This window comes from Ornithodoros turicata, chromosome 2 (assembly GCF_037126465.1).
Source record: "Ornithodoros turicata isolate Travis chromosome 2, ASM3712646v1, whole genome shotgun sequence".
Taxonomy (NCBI): domain Eukaryota; kingdom Metazoa; phylum Arthropoda; class Arachnida; order Ixodida; family Argasidae; genus Ornithodoros; species Ornithodoros turicata.
This window is the reverse complement of record NC_088202.1, coordinates 143,393,370-143,402,504: the sequence shown is the minus strand read 5'-3', so window position 1 is coordinate 143,402,504 and position 9,135 is coordinate 143,393,370. Positions and strand designations below refer to the sequence as shown.

The following is a 9,135-nucleotide window of genomic DNA, read 5'->3' as shown; positions in this document are numbered from 1 at the left end:
GGCACGGCTGGATTTGACCAACAACCAAGTACTTTTGACATAGCATGAGGCGTGTGTTCTGCTGACTTAGAGACAGCTTGGTGGTTCTGAAAGGTTGCTAGTGCAGGCAATGGAGATAGAAGGGTGTGCTCTAGATACAATTTTTGTTCATGAGTGGCAGTCATGTAACTACTGCGTGAACAAATTCACGGTGAGGGCATACGACCTCAGGTAACCACAAGATGTGAGGTTTCTCTGTTTGTGTGTGTGTGTGTGTTTTATGGTTTCGGTTACCCTCATTTCGTGCGACAGCTATTCTTACAAACACGTAGCAGGGCAAAACTACTCAAGAAAGTCGAGCCTGTAGTTATGACGTGTTCGAGACATGAGGCTCCAGAGGGCTGCCCGATGCAGCTGTTGTGAGCAATTAAAGGGCAAGCACATGTGCTCCAGTTCATCGCCATTCTTCCACCGTCCATTCTACGGAAGCACACAGTAAGCTTCGTGAGAGCACTCAACTTCGGTGAGTCTCAGAAACTGACATTCGCCCCACATTCATTCTTTGTTCTTCCTTATTATTACGAATTGGAGAGTGTTAGATTATCACATGTTGGATGTGGGCTTTGTTGGTGGACTGGATGGTTGTTGCATGGATCTTCTTTGAGCAGGCAGCTCCATGTTATGCGAAATCGGTCTCGAAACGCTGAATGCCCTGAAGACAACGTTCGTTCCCCAGCGTAATTGAAATTATTACATCCGTCAGAAGTTCGAAAGGGTGTCCCATAAAACTTGTCATTGAATTATATAATAAAGAAACTCAATGTCATTTGTTCTCACTCGGTTTTTGCAACCCCCTGATGTGAATGTCAACTGACTTAAATTCGATTATGTAAATTTTTACGAAATGAACTCGAAAATTTGCTAAGCAGGTCATGATAATTGAATTGGATATTGACAAGCTATCCCATCGCAAAAAAGACCGCACAGGCACATCATGCGTTTAGGAGTCCCCAGAGCGTAGCGGTCGACGTGTTTTTGGGCGCCCCCGTTGTCAGTCCGACGAAAGGCGGTTGCTAAACTTAGCGGACGAGGCTACAAAAGGAGTCCACTCCCTGACACGCAGGAAAATATACCACTAACCAAAGACGACATCAAAAGGGCAGCAAAGGGAACGGCAGATCTGGAGATGAACAAGCTCCTGGACAACTTACACTGGGAATGAGGAGACTCCTTTTTTTGGGAGTAATTGTTCTCTCCAAAAAGGGAGTGATATATGTGGGAATGAAAGGAGTTAAAGTACACACCCAGAAAAGGTTTCTTCTCAGCCGACGCGGTGTAATAGAGAGAGGAACAAGGAGTTCAGTGCACATCGCGAAAGTGACGCCACCCCCCCCCCCCCCCCCCGTTCAGAGAGTTCCACGTCAGAAAGTTCGAAGCTCACGAAGTTCACGCCAGGTGAAAGGCAACGCCCCCTTATTGTCCAATGTCGTCGCAGTGACGTCGCACCTCTCCGCGGGGGAAGTTCAAACCGTCTTGACTCCAATAAGGTATGACGCTGATAACGAATCACACCGCTAAAATCATCGAAAACTAAAGCGCAGAAATCGGGTTCATAAGGCAATGACACTACCTGTGGAAACGAATTGATGGAGGGAGCGCGAACTATCCATTTAAATCTAATTTAAATGAATTAAAGGGAGACTTCGCAAAGATTCGAGAAAAAAAAAAATAGGTGAGCATCATACCGAACACGGACCGCCCGAATACAACATTCGCTTTCATTTTGTGCGAATAATTAATTCGTAAATGATGACAGTACCAAACCAAAATACAAAGCACACAGCGGTTCGCCCGGAGGACGATACTGTGACGTCACCCAGCATGTCGTCTGCCACGAAGCTTGCATTCTTCCATGCCGGATGACGTCAGCAGTGTTGCTTTCAGCGCCCTCTTGCTAAAACAGAGGCGAAGCGCTCACTAAGTGATAAGTCCGCGCACTTTTGGAACGTGATATTTCGTATGTATGTTCCTGACACCCCAAGGATTACTGCTAGTCACAATCTTTGTGGTGATTTTGTTGCGGAGTCCCACTTTAAGTACCATTGTGAGAGACACACTTTTGTCTATTATGACGCATGGAATATACGAAGAAGATTATGAATGATGATGATGACTGGAGTTTTTATGACCCACAAACAATATCGTTCCAATTTACGATGTTCTTACTTGTGGTCTTACGGAACAATACTTCTTTTCGTTCTATCATCATGACCCGCTTGAAGCAGGACCAGCTGCTACGTGATCGAAATATTTTCATAATTGTACACCTCTGACCCTTTTCAACAAAAACAGAATATGATCTTCATGTGGCGCCTGGCACTCTTGCTGGTCGTGTTGACGGCAGTGGTCGTAGCAGCCCTTCCCTATCTGGGTGGTCGAGCATATAACTGCTATCCTCGTACGTTCCCGGTAAGTCAAACGTCTCAACCACTGTTAAGACCAACCTCCATGGATTGAATGTTCTGCGAAAAAGCTGGGAACTCCGTTCGGCATCGGACGTCCTGCGCGGGGCGGCAAGAATGGGAGCGTTCGCCGGCGATCTACCAATGCCAGACATTTTCGCTCAGCGTCCGCGATTCCGGAAGCGTCAACTGTGGATGAACGCGAGGCTGGCCAATCAAAGCACTCTTCCGCTATGAATCTGCGCCAGCCGCGCTGTCATGTCGTCTGCACACGTTGTCCAGACCACGACCTACTAGATTATAACGACCATGTCATAATCGGCGGTCCGTCCGCACGATCCGCTAGGTGCGCTACTCATCGACACGCGAGATCTGCACCACGATTGGACGATGGAAATTTGAATTCTGAACGCGCAGAAGCGTATGTACGACTACCGTAGCAGACGACGGCAATAGCTCATATGAAAACGCCATGGAGGTAAGAAACTAAGGAGATGCCCTAAGCGCCTCTCCCAATGCAAGCGAGCGTGCTGTGGCACGCGCATGGCATTGTGGTTAGTTGCCCACACACGTGATCCATAAACGTCACGGCAAGACGTCATCAAACATGGCGTCCTTCATGTCCGCGGCGTATCTTACATGAATACAGAGACGAGCTGCTGCCTAATAACTTGTTTCCGCTTTCATAACATCTTTGGAGTTAGAAGTTATCACACCCGTTGAAACACAAGATAGATCATCTCAGTGTGGAAGCAATGGATCACTAAATCGCTAGAAGACGTACGTACGTCATCGTGACATTGCCTGGCTTCTCTTCTGTTTTGCTCAACTTTTGCTGTGATTTATCACGCGGCAAATGTTGAAACAACCCATAACCTTCGAAGTATTGTGCGAATGGACTCCTTGAAGGTAAGACGTTCGCTGAAGATGAGGTTTGCTAAACTTCCAAGCCTCCGCGCAGATCGCCATAACGCCGAAACATGTGGGGATCACGTGACCGGGCAACTAGATAGGCGTGGTATTGCCAGGAGCGACCGCTAGAGGGGTCCCACGGCCCTCCGATCTTATAGCCCTCTGCTTAGTTTCTTACCTCCATGGAAAACGCGTAGAACGATGATGATAATCAACCTCAGAATGAAACATCTGTGGAACATCCACCACTTGTACAGAAATACTAAGGTAAGCTGAAGTACAACGTATTGTAGAAGTTGAGGAAGCAATAACAGGGACGATGAGTATCACCACCGGTGCCTTCCAAAAATGCGGCGCTGGGAAGGGGTGCCTATACGACATGGTCGTTATAATCTAGTAGGTCGTGGTGCGGACTCGTGAATCGCCGCCGCCTTCTTCCTGCTACGGGGTGCTGTCGTCTGCTGTCCTACTACACCGCTAGAAGTACGATTTCTCTGCCAAGAAACATGTTTTCTGTTCGCAGTATTGAATAGGCCTTTCGGTACATTACTGCGCACACTTTTTTAGATAGCCATTGGCTTTAGTTGCAAAATTTGTAAGATTAAGTGCATTTCTTTCGAGCAACTGATCCGACTGAGCTCTCACCTTGTACTATGGCATCGGTGACATCCAGAGCATGAGCTTCCAACGCCGTCCGCTGGTTTTGCCAGCTCCATTTTACCAGCTCCATTCCCCGAATGGAGCTGGTGCCGGCGAACAACTGGTGGCGGAAGCGCGAACTTCGTTGCAAGAAATCCGCTCCGTGGAGGTTGGCCTTTACACCCAAAGACCGACAAGAACTGCGGTCTGTCAACCCCAACGTGGATAAATTACGATGCCGCCCATAGGGCTCCTGAAACTTCACGGTATGTTCACGGTCGGAGCATATTAATGCGGTTACCCATTCCAGCCAGTAGGAAGAAGCACCGGCTGAGGATTAAACGCTGCGTTCTTGCCTGAACAGGTTTACAGAATCCCGAATACGCGTCTTACAACATTTGGACAGTGTGTCGCGTTAAGAATCACACGTGGTTGTCTAAACTTGCTTCGCCCTCTTTAGTGGCAGAAATCGGTGATGATGATCATGATGATGATTATCGAGTTTTTTTTTTTTTTTGCGCATTAGCGGCAGAAATCGGGGATACACCCAAAATAGTATTTGTCCTTGGGGCGAGTGATAAATACAATATGTCCTAAAGCAGCAGTTTACAAGCCTCGTTTGATTGCCGATTCTATGAATCGGTGAATTTAATAACTCGGTGAAGGGATGGTTTAAAAAAAAACTGGCCTATTGTGTCTACTACACATTAGAAATTATCTTGTACATGTGGCGGCCCATAGGTGGCGACGAAGACGTGTCTCTCCAGGCGCGCGCCACTGCGCTTGCCCGTCTGTTCTACAGTCGCCATCCTAGCCTGCGCCGCTCCCATTTGTGCGTCGGGCTTACGTCATCATTACGTCATCTTGATGCTAGAATCGCTGGGGCTTCCTTAGCTCTGCAGAAGCAATGCGAATCTTTAAAACACTTTTATATCATATGCAAACTGTTTTCGTAAGAGAAACTTGGTCAAGTGATGATGATGATGATGATGGTGGTGGTGGTGGTGGTGGTGGTGATGGTTAGGGTTTTTCTGGCGTATGGCCATAATAACTTGGTCAAGTGCACTGTGAAGGGGTGCCGAACATTGCTGTATCAGTCTCATACACACGTCCGCGAATACCATGGCAGGGATTGTAGGCAACGTTTATACGGATGTGATGATGATGATGATGATGATTTGGTTTTTTTGGCGCAAAAGCTACTAGGGCTATAATGCGCCAAACAACAAGGTAATGTGATGAACCTAGTTAAAAACTGCTCATGTTAAAACACTTGGCTAGTGGTGGCCTAAAAAAAACATGAGAGGGTTAAGAAAGGAGCTCACTGTAAATTCACAGCTTGTTAAGATATCCAATGTTCTTTAAAAAACTATGTACTCCAGTAAAAGGAACAATAGCCTCATCACCCAGCAAAAGAGCTGGATGAAGAGGTAAAGAGTAACGATAAAATTCAGTGAAATGATGCTGACGATAACTTTCATGTAACGGGCATGTAATTAGAATGTGTTGGACAGAAAGGGGCTCTCTACAGCTCACGCACTCAGGTGGGTCCTCTCCACGTAGCAAAAACCCGTGAGCCATGTATGTATGTCCAACCCTTAACCTGCACCTTAAGACATCGTGTAACCTGTTTTCAAGACTTTGTGAGCGATTTCCTATTTGAGGCTTCACCAAGTGCAGCTTATTCTGCTCTTGTGTGCTCCAAAATTGCTGCCATTTGATGTTGATAGCATTCATCAAAGATAACCTGAGGTCTTGAAAAGGGACATCAAAGACTGTTATGTCAGCTGAAAGTGCAGCTGCAGCTGCACGATCCGCATTTTCATTACCCTGTATGCCCACGTGGCTTGGCACCTAGCAAAGGGTTAAACGATAGCCCCTGATAGCTATTTTATTAGCTAGACATCGTGCTCGCTGCACAAGAAAATTTCTTGATTTTTGCACTGAACATATTGCCTGTAAGCTGAGGGAATCTGTATAGATGACTGATGACGCAATGCAATGTTGTAAAATATAGTTGAGTGTTATGATGATCGCATAAACCTCTGCACTGAATATCGACATGATTTTGTGTAAACGATGAGTTACTGTGACTGTCCCAGTTATCATGGCACAAGATACACCAGCATTAGTCTTCGATCCGTCCGTGTAAAACGCCACGTGCTTTCCAAAGCTTTCCCTTAAACAACTCTCGAACTCCTGCTGCAGCACAGTCGTGGAAGTATCGCTTTTTCTGTACTTGGTCAGTGACGAGTTGGAATGTGGTGGTGGTTGCCATGGAGGTAGGCTCCCACCAAATTGCAAAAGCTGGGTGTTGTAGTGGGTAAAATCATAAAATTCAACTTCTCGTAAAACTCGCATGCTAAACGGAGGGACGACTGAAGACTTGTTTATGTTGTTCAAAAGGCGTCCTTGTAGCGCATGAGAGCGCCGCATGTTGTGGATAAGTACGAATCTTTAGTGCGTACATGACACTAAGATAAGCTCGTCGACTTCCTAAAGACCACTCATTGCATTCGACGTATAGGCTTTGAACGGGTGACGTTCGGAATACTCCGAGGACCAGTCGCCAGCCCTGATGATGTATGGGATCTAAGCACTTTAGGACAGACTGGCGTGCTGATCCATAAACTGCACATCCGGAGTCCAGCCTGGACCGAACTGTAGACATGTAGACCCTGTACAACGTTTCTCTGTCTGCCCCCCAGGACCTGTGAGACAGGACTTTTAAAAGGTTCAATGACTGCACGCATTTAGCCTTCAAGATTTTGATGTGGGGAAGAAAAGTAAGCTTTTTGTCAAAGACTAGACGTAGAAATTTACATTCTGTCCCTATAACAAGATCACTGCCGTTCATTTTAAGTGATGGCTCGGGAGACATTCCTCCAACTCTTGAAAATGGTACACATATGGTCTTGTCTGGGGAGAATTTAAAGCCATTTTCACTGGACCATTTAGTTAGCCTGTTAATTGCGAGCTGCAGCTGTCTTTCGCACATGGCTAGGTTGCAGGAAGAATATGATATTTGGACATCATCAGCATACAGCGAGTACTCGATAGAGGCAGGTATAACCTTAGCGATAGAGTTCATTTTCAGAATAAATGGAGTAACGCTCAAAACAGATCCTTGAGGAACACCATTCTCCTGTACAAAAGGACGCGAAAGGATTGTGCCGAGTTGGACCCTGAACGATCTTCCTTGTAGGAAGTCGGCGATGCAGTGGAACAGACGACCACGTATTCCACATGAATGCAAATCAAGCAAGATTCCATATCGCCATGCGGTATCATAGGCCTTTTGAAGGTCGAAAAAGACAGACACACAATGTTGTTTTCGTACAAAGGCTTCACGTATAAAAGTTTCTAAACGAACAAGATGATCCGTAGTGGAACACCCCGTCCGAAATCCGCACTGATATTGGTCAATGCACTCATTTTCCTCAAGATAGTGTATGAGACGGTTATTTACCATTCGCTCAAAAGTCTTCCCAAGACAACTTGTGAGTGCTACAGGCCTATAGCTTGATGGATCTGACGCATCTTTTCCTGGTTTTAAAAGCGGGATAACGGTTGCAACCTTCCAGCGAGAAGGGATATGCCCTCTTTGCCATATAGTATTCAAGAAATCAAGAAGACTTTCCAGAGAAGTGTTTGACAAATGCTGTAGCATGGTGTAGGTTATTCGATCTGGTCCAGGCGCTGTGATTTTTGATGATGACATTGCCATTAACAATTCTATCATTGTAAGAGGCTTATTGTAGGAATACTTCTCGTAAGCTCCACTAGGAAAATTATGTTTCTCCTTCTGTTGATGATGATGATGATGATCGTTTTTTTTTGTCGCAGCGACTACAAGGGTGATAATGCGGTTTATACAGATGCGTTGAAAAGTTGCTCCGCTCATCTTTACATCGTTTACACGACGGGTGTAACGATAATGTTGTTAACCTTGCAATACAATTTATTGGTACATGCAGTGCAGATGGAAGACTGAATGCTGCAGTGAACAGTGTAATCTCCAGGAGTCCTGGGCCGGCCGTTGTGAATGAAGGGCAGACCATGGGCAGATTTTTTTTCCCCAGAACTGGCATCAAGTTCGGAAATAAAGCTTTCACTGAAGTATATGCATTGCGAGTCTTGTTCTGGAAGGCATGACGTTATACTACACATCCGAACGGCAACACACTTCGTGTTTGTCTTGCTATAAACGTAGCTAGCGTGCTTTATCTTTACTATTTCCCGATTAGCACCACGAAGAGTGTTTCATTGTAACTCTGATTCCTGAAACAGCTATAAGAAAAAGAGAGAAAGAACAGAAAGGAAACCGGTGGGACAAAACGTTCAAAGCCGCTGTCCTACCTGGTTGATGACGCACACAAAAAAAGAAGAAGAAAAAACGGAAGAAGACCTCCCTAGCAATTAAAGGCTTTTCCGTTCGTTCGGATGGCCCTTCTTGGAGTTGACACGTTTAACAACGGTGGCATTAGCTGGACAGAATCCTTGGTACGAGATTTCGCAACGTCATCTTTTTGTAAGTCCAAATAGGATTATTTTATTAGCATATAGATTTCTCCCCCTCTCAGTCACTACCAGGGTTGCGGAATGGGATCACCCATTCCATTCCAATTCCATTCAGAGGAATGGAGATTTGTGATAATTCCATTTTAGGATCCTCATTGTCGTTGCGCCATGAAGCCCCTAATTATCATCAGATAATTCAATTCCTTTCAATTCCTCGGAATGAAAAGGTATGGCCAATTCCCACTCCTGGAATGGCTCGGCAACCCCATTCCATTCCTTTAATTCCACCAATAAAAGAAATGGGACCGGTAACCGTACTAGCTAGCCCAGCAGTTGCTATATAGAGGAGATTGACATTGCCCAGCACGGAAAAAGCGCAAAGACAAGGTTATTTCGCCCTTGACCATGTAGCACCCAGACAATTTCATTCCAATTCCATTCCGCCTGCGAAAAAAAATGCCTAATTCCATTCTCATTCCATTCCTAGGACAGTTTCCGCCATTCCAATTTCATTCCGGGCTCTGGTAAGTCCGGAATAATTCGGGAATCATTCCAACCCTGGAGTGGCAACTCCGCAACCCTGCTCACCACTATACCCTGAGTACGTCGGAATTCGCACATT

At 45.8% G+C, this 9,135-nt stretch overlaps 1 long non-coding RNA gene across 1 annotated transcript; it reads left to right on the top strand.

The window, feature by feature from the left end:
- The first annotated feature begins 395 nt into the window (after positions 1–395).
- Positions 396–8,116, top strand: LOC135386281 (uncharacterized). Its single transcript, XR_010420650.1, has 3 exons — positions 396–502; positions 2,332–2,448; positions 7,970–8,116. It is a non-coding gene; the product is annotated as an uncharacterized LOC135386281 (long non-coding RNA).
- The last annotated feature ends 1,019 nt before the right edge of the window (positions 8,117–9,135 follow it).